We start from the raw sequence: 7,639 nt of genomic DNA, 5'->3' as shown, positions 1-7,639 counted from the left end.
GGCTTCCAAAACTGTGCCCCTCTATGATTCCCTGCCTGCTGTCTGAAGAGGAGCAGTTCATTCTGCTGCCTGTTTCGTGCGTGAGAGAGTCAGCCAGTCAGTGTCAAATAGAGAGGAACACCGCCTGCTCCCCACAGAGATAATCAAGAAGGCTACGGTGCTATGAGGAATAAGATAAGGAGCGCTGAAAACTATTAAAGTTCATCTTGTGGAACTGAAGCAATGTAGCACCTAAGACCATGCATAAGTATCTCAGAGGTCCCAAGTTCAAATTTGCCCTCCCACACCTCCAATAGGAGAATAATGATACTGACCTACCTTGTCAGACTGTTCTGAAGGTTATGTTTGTGAAGCATTTGGAAGTGAGGGACTGCCTGTCTTGGGAGAGACTAGCTCTGTTTAACAGGATGCCGTTTAAAATGGATATTTTGTTTAAAAATATTTTTCTGGCATACACCTTCAGTCACAGTAAACAGCTGCCACAGCAACTTTTTAAAAAATCTGCCCAGCTAATCAGATCTCCAATGGCCGATCAGGAACCCTGTTGGGCAAAAGCCACACCCACCTTTTAAAACCACTTGGCAAGCACCAGAAAAGAATCATGGAATCAGGGAGCTGGAAGGGGCCATACAGGCCATCTAGACCAACCCCCTGCTCAGTGAAGGATCAGCCTAGAGCAGGGGTGGCCAAACCTGTGTAAGGTAACAGCCACACAGCATAAACGTTGGATGTTTGAGAGGCACAAGACATGAACAAATATTACACACACATTTTAACTGAAAATATGCAAATATGCTTTTTATCAAGGTTAGATTAGACTGTGTGAAAGAGCCATATGTGGTTCCCAAACTGCAGTTGGGCCACCCCTGGCCTAGAGTATCCCTGACAAGTGTTAGTCTGGATGCTGCTTAAAGACTACCACCTACCTAGGCAGCTGATTCCACTGTTGCACAACTCTTACTGTAAAAAAACCTTTTCCTAATACCCAGCCAGTACCTTCCCGCCCTTAATTTAAACCCATTATTTCGAGTCCGATCTGCTGCCAACAGGAACAGCTCCCTGCCCTCCTCTTAAGTGACAGCCCTTCAAATACTTCAAGAGAGCAATCATGTCTCCCCTCAGCTTCCTCTTCTCCAGACTAAACATTCCCAAATCCCTCAGCCTTTCCTCATAGGGCTTGGTCTCCAGGCCCCAAACATTCTTGCCACTCTCCTCTGCACACGCTTCCATTCTGTTCACATCCTTTTTGAAGGCCTCTAGAACACACAATGCTCCAGGTGCAGCCTGACCAATGCAGTGTACAGCAGGACTATGACATTTTGTGATTTCCATGATATGCCTCTGTTGATACAGCCCAAGATTGCATTAGCCTTTTTTGTCACTGCGTCACGCTGTGTGTTCATATTTAACTTTCCATCTACCCTTACCCCAAGATCTTGTTCACACACACTGCTACCAGTGCTCCCTCTAAGCTGAGTTAGTGTGAGCTAGCTCAGTTTTTTAGCCTCCAGCTCACACCTTTTTGTCTTTGCTCAGGAAGGATGGCTCCAGAGTAAACTAATTTATGCAGCAGCCAAATTGCTCACTCATAACTTTAATGCCAGTAGCTCATAAAGTACAATTTTTGCTCACAAGACTCCACAGCTCACAAGACTCGACAGCTTCTGCTACAAAGGAGAGTATCCCCCATCCAGTATGTGTGTTCCTCATTTTTGTTACCCATAGGGTTGCCAAATGGGCCCGGGGGCAGGGAATCCCCCCTTCGGAGGCCCCGATTTCCGCCCCAGCGGAATCGGGGCCCGGGGGGAACCCTGCCCCCCGAAGCTGCGTCACCAGAGGTGACGCAGCAACGTTGTTGACGTTGGGGGCGTGGCTGAGCTCGTCGGGGGGGGGGTCATATGGTTTTCCCCCCCCCGAAGAGCCCAGACACGCCCACCAATGTCAGCATCACTTCCGGTGACGTGCTGCCGGGGCACGCGACCTCCCGGACGCCGGCAAGGCTCCCCCGCTCCGAGGGGTGAGTCGATTTGGCAACCCTAGTTACCCAGATGTAGAACACAGTACTTATCCTTGTTAAATAGCATCTTGTTCACATCTGCCCACTTTACCAGCATGTTCAGATCTCGTTGAATTCTCTATCTTCTGGTGTCCCCTGCAACTTTAATGAGTAGCCCCTCCACTCCCTCATCCAGATCATTTATAACCATAATTGAAAAGTACCGGGCCCAGAACCGAACCCTGTGGCACCCCATTGGACCCTTCCTTCCATTCAGATGAAATGCCATTGACAACTACTCTCTGAGTGCGGGATCAGTGGGTGCCACATTGGGGATCCCTGGTGCATTGGTGGAGAGCTGCTAGTCAGTCACTCTTTCATGTGTTGATGACAGTTATCTGAACACATTAAGATAACAAAGGAATCACCTGGCTTTTTGACAGAGGGGGTTGTTGTAGGCACATTTTTCCCCATTGTAAAGGTATTGCATTATTCCTATTCAGTGTTATTCGTGTTTGTGCAGTGTTAAGTATTTCGTTTCTTTCCTTGTTTTAGGAAGAGAATCACTCGCAGCCCAGCCTGCTTTTTGGAGAGGGAGAGGAGATCATCGGAGGTGTCTCTACAAATAAGGGTTTAATAGTTTTTTTTAAAGATATTGTGTTATTTCTATGCAGCGTTACTCAAGCTCCTAAAAATAATTTTAAAAGGGTGAGCAGAGAATCCTGAGGGTCATGTGAGAACATTAGAAAGAGGGGGGCTTTAATGTATTAAAAAATGTATATCAGGCGTGGAAGGGAAACCACAGCTAAAAAATGGAGAGAAACCAGATTATTCCAGGCTGTACTAAGTCTCCATTGCAAGGGTGATTTCACACCAAATTCTGTAATATCCTGTGTTAAAAGGAAGGGACATGATTTCTTTTCTTTGCATTGCATCAGAGGAAGGGAGCTCTGACTCAGGAGAGCCCATGCTGGAGTAAAGGTTGTTAATCTGTAAGGTGCCTTTGGGCTTCTGTTTTGTTTTGCTACAATTGTCTAACAGGAAGGGCCAGCCCAAGGGTGTTTGGTACCCCAGGCCACTCGAACTTTGTCACCCTTTAGCAGAGACTTTTATTTAGTTGGGATTTGAAATGTACAATGGAGATAGACAGACAGACTAGAGATGTAAAATTTCCGGAAATTTTGAAGCTTCGAAAAACCCCGGGTTTTTTCTGGGTTTTTTCCGGGAAAACCCAGAAATTTTCAGAAAAGTTGGAAAATATGCTAAATTAGCACTTCTTTTTTCTTTTCCAGACTGAATGTAACTCTGTTACTTTGGGAACATAAAATATGACTATGGACATTTTTACTTGGCATGAAATTATCATAACTAGCATATTAAAAATATAGTGTATCCAAACAATTATTACAAACAGAATACCCATCCACATGCAAAAACAAAACTGAAACCTTTTTCTTTCCCTGTGACAATAGCACCTCCTAAAGGAAGAAATGCATCTTGTTCTTGCATTGGAGAGTTCAGTTTGTAACCCTAGGACTTGCTTGTCCTCAGTGCACAGAAATTAGATCAATCTGATACCATACGTATTTTTTAGAAATGATTTGGAAAATATTGTCTTAAAATATTTTATTCATCATGTTAAAATAAAAAGTTCCATAATCAATTTTTTTCTTTTCTTTTTTCAATTTTTCCAATTTTTCGGAAAAAAACAAAAAAGGCTTCAGGAAATAAATGGGGGAGAAAGGGTTTTCACGAATTTTTCCAGTTTTTTCCAGGCCTTCACATCTCTGTGGAAGCCAATTGGTCTTGAGTGAATTAATATAACCCACATTTTCTGTTCTCTTCCCTCCATCATCAATACATCTCATTCTCTTTTTCTGTTTCAGATCCTTCGAGTGCAGAGTTCAGCAGCTTGGCAGTCGCCAGAAGCTATTGCTATGCCTTGCAAAACTGAACAGCTCAAAGGCTTCCTATTGACAGCTAGAAGGAAAGATGCAAAATCGCTTAAGATTTTTTTAAAAACAAGGATAACGTGAAATTCAAGGTGCAATGCCGCCAGTATCTGTATACACTCATCATCACAGACAAGGAAAAGGTTGAAAAGTTGAAGCAGTCTCTGCCACCAGGGTTGGCTGTGAAGGAGCTAAAGTGAATCTTGATTATGTCTGGAGTTTAACCCATGGATTTATAATAAATTAATTGTTCCTCCTTTTAAAAAAAAATCTCATTCTCGACATGGCCAAATCTGTGGATTCTTAAATCTAGAAACTGGAGCCATGAACAGACAAGCCAAATCTTTCTATAAACATGAAAAAATCTCCAGGTTTGCAGACAAATCTGAAATCTAAACAATACATTGGGGGTTAAACATGATGGAGATGCTTCAGGTCCCCACTGTGGAAAAAGGCAGGGTATAAATGAAATAATAAATACAGCTGAAGATAAAAGAAGAAGAGATTGGCTATATACCTCACCCTTCACTGCCCATAGGAGTCTCAGAGTGCCTTACAATCTCCTTTCCCTTCCCCTCCCCCCAACAGACACCCTGTGAGGTAGGTGGGGCTGAGAGCAGCTCTGAAAAAACTTTGTGACTGACCCAAGGTCACACCAGCAGCTGCACATGGAGGAATCCAGTTCTCCCAGACTAGAGTCCGCGTTCCTAACCACTACACCAAACTGGCAAAGGGTAGGGAGGTTGGTGGATGGAAAGGAGAAGAGGAAGCAGGGAAATGTGAGGATATGGGAGTTGCCAGGAAGATGGAAGGAGGAAACACTGTGGGGAAGGGGAAACAGGAGGAAAAGGAGGTCCCTTGTGCAGGCCCTTGTGGGCTCTCCACTGCCAGCTGGGCCCAGCCTGGTGGCTGTAGCTGTGCAACTGGGCAAGACTTTTCTCGGACACAGGCTGCCAGGAGAAGGAAAAGCTGAGGAGGGGCAGGGGCACATAAAGGTAGGTTGGCTGGTCAGTGAGGCAGAAAGAAGGATGCAAGAAGAGTGGAGAGGCTATGGGGGCTTTCAGGGAAGGGAAACAGAAACTTGTGGGGTGGGGGGAAATGAGATGCCCCACACAAATCTTTGCCGGGTCCCCAGCTTATATTATACAAACTTGGGTTGCCTATATGAACATCCTTTCAAGGGGAAAGCACTTGGCTTAAAGAAATTACTTTCCTGGGCTACCAAGACACATTACACATGAATATGATATCTCTTTACTCTCAGAATGGAAAAGGGGCCAACGCTGACGCTGCTTCCAAAGATGGATAAACATGGGGCTGTCAACTGTGTCAAAGGATGCTGATAGATCTAACAAGATCCACAAAGGTGACTGTCCCTGTCCAGAACAAAGTTTGAGTCCAGTGGCACTTTTAAGACCAACAAAGTTTATTTCAAGGACACTTCCTCAGATACAGTCCTGTCCAGCTTCAAGCAAAAATCATGTACCAGTGTAACTACAGCTGTCTCAGTTCCCAGGCCTGAAGCCACACTGAAATTGGGCCAAGGTGCCATCTAAGGACCACGACACCTCCTCTTGCACCTCACACTCTATCACCAACCCCAGAAAAAGTAAACTGGAGACGAGCATGTAACTGGCAACCTCGCCTGTAGCCAGTTTAAACCAAAGGTCTCAATCATTTCCTTCAAAAAGTCTAAAGAGAACCCTATCACTCAGCAAGGCATTAACAGTTTTTACCAATGCCTCCCATACCTTTCCCCAGCATGACTTTAAAAGCCAGGAGAGACATGGTTCTAGAGCACAAACGGGAGCTCTCGCACTCCCAAGGGCCCTTTCAGCATCCACTGGCAAGATCAACCTGAGTCATAACCAATGCTCCCTTTAAGTTGTGGAGTCCTGTGAGCAAAAATTCTATTTTGTGAGCTATCAGCATTAAAGTGGTGAGCAGGCAGGTGATTTGGCCACTGCACAAATTAGTTTGCTCTGGACTAGAGCCATCCTCCCTGAGCTAAGAAAAAAATGTGTGAGCCGGAGGATAGAAAACTGTGAACTAGCTCACACTAACTCAGCTTAGAGGGAACACTGGTCATAACAGGAGAGGTATTTTATCAGGAAGGAACCACACAAAAGCATCACAGCTGGAAGCAAATTGTCATCATTTACAAAGTGGGGCTTGGGCATTATCAAGTCACAAACCACTTCAAACAACTGAGTTGGATGAGATTCAGCAGATGAAATATGGAGGAGAAAACCCCTTCTTCACTACCATGTTATAGGCCTGTGCTCTCTCTGATTCATCCTGAGTCTTCTGCCAGTGGTGCTCTAGTCATCCCCCACTCTGCTTCATATCCCATCCACCCACCCTAGCTCCCGGGTAGATCATGGAGCTGGGAGCCCACCAGTGTGAGAAAGGACTCCAAGAGCAACCCTTTTGATGGCCCAAGCCAGCCCATCATTCCATGCAGCTACAAGGTCCTCCAGAGAGTCACTTGAAATGGCACTCAAAACCCTCCAGAGGCGCCTGGAAATGAACAGAATTTATTAATCTCTGAGGGTAGGCAATGTGAATTAGTTCTACAGGGAGGAGACAGCAAGCTCAACTATGCTTTCAGAAGACAGTGATCGGATCATGGTAAGAGCCAAGCCTCCAGTCCCCAATTCAAATCAAAGAGTCTGATACAGGAAAAGAAGGTTCAAGGTATGTCCCTTACCATGTATTTGGTCAATCACACACAAACAGCCAATCCACATGCAAAAGAACCTCTTCATAAAACAGGAAGCCTCCTAAGGAAACAATCCATATACAAAAGAACCTCCTCAGAAAACCTCCTCCATTACCATGTTCACAGCCCAGGGAACTCCTACAAGATAGTTACTCAGCCCTACCCCACCTTCCTGAGTAGATATAAATTACATGCTGTGACGACCTCTTATCTGGGGAGGTCTAGTTTTCACTTTAAAATGTTTTTATGTTTTTACTTTTAGGGTATTCTGCTGCCACCAGGGAAATTTAGGTTTTTCCCAAACCTTTCCTTTGCTTCAGGGGTTGGTATTGTAGCATGGGTCTAGGCCTTTGGAGGAACTATGTGTTGTTTCCTGAGGAATTTCGTTCAGAACTTGTATTTTAAATAAAAGTATATTTATTAGATGTTCACACACTCTTCCCTCTTACTGACAGGGATAAGGGCAAGTCACTTTGTAACAATAGTTTCCTTTAGCCATATATGGTCACTGTTTCTTTATGCTTTAACTTTTCTTAACACACACCAGACTTCTCTCTTATGTTTCACACAGGAACCGTCTCACACAGAGACCTCAGGACAAAACTAATATATTAACTGCTTTTGTACAGCACTCTCTGCTGTCTGACTAACTGTTTTACTCCGAACTAAGCAACCTACACAGGGAAGCCTCTTCTTATCTGTTTAACTGTACTGTCTAACTGTATCTCCACTCTGTAACTCAGAACTCTCTAACTGTCATCCTTAACTGTAACTCTTGACTGACATATACGTTCATCCACACAGCATTCATTCCAAAACCCCTCCCCCTCTCTGTCACTCACCAATCACACAACTTGCCTATTTCAGCATTCTAGATTGTCCCACACAGCCATGCCAACAAACCTTTAAAGACACACACACAATAAAACCTGGAATCGTTACATTTCCCCTCCCTTCTCCTTTAAGCGG

The 7,639-nt window shown here is 44.6% G+C and overlaps 1 pseudogene; it reads left to right on the top strand.

Annotated features, from left to right (window-relative positions):
* The first annotated feature begins 3,933 nt into the window (after window positions 1-3,933).
* On the top strand, window positions 3,934-4,148 carry LOC107120508 (annotated as a pseudogene).
* The last annotated feature ends 3,491 nt before the right edge of the window (window positions 4,149-7,639 follow it).

Source organism: Gekko japonicus, unplaced genomic scaffold (genome assembly GCF_001447785.1).
Source record: "Gekko japonicus isolate JY-2015 unplaced genomic scaffold, Gekko_japonicus_V1.1 scaffold862, whole genome shotgun sequence".
NCBI lineage: Eukaryota > Metazoa > Chordata > Lepidosauria > Squamata > Gekkonidae > Gekko > Gekko japonicus.
Note: the sequence above shows the minus strand (reverse complement) of the source record. Positions and strands in the feature narration are given on the sequence as shown.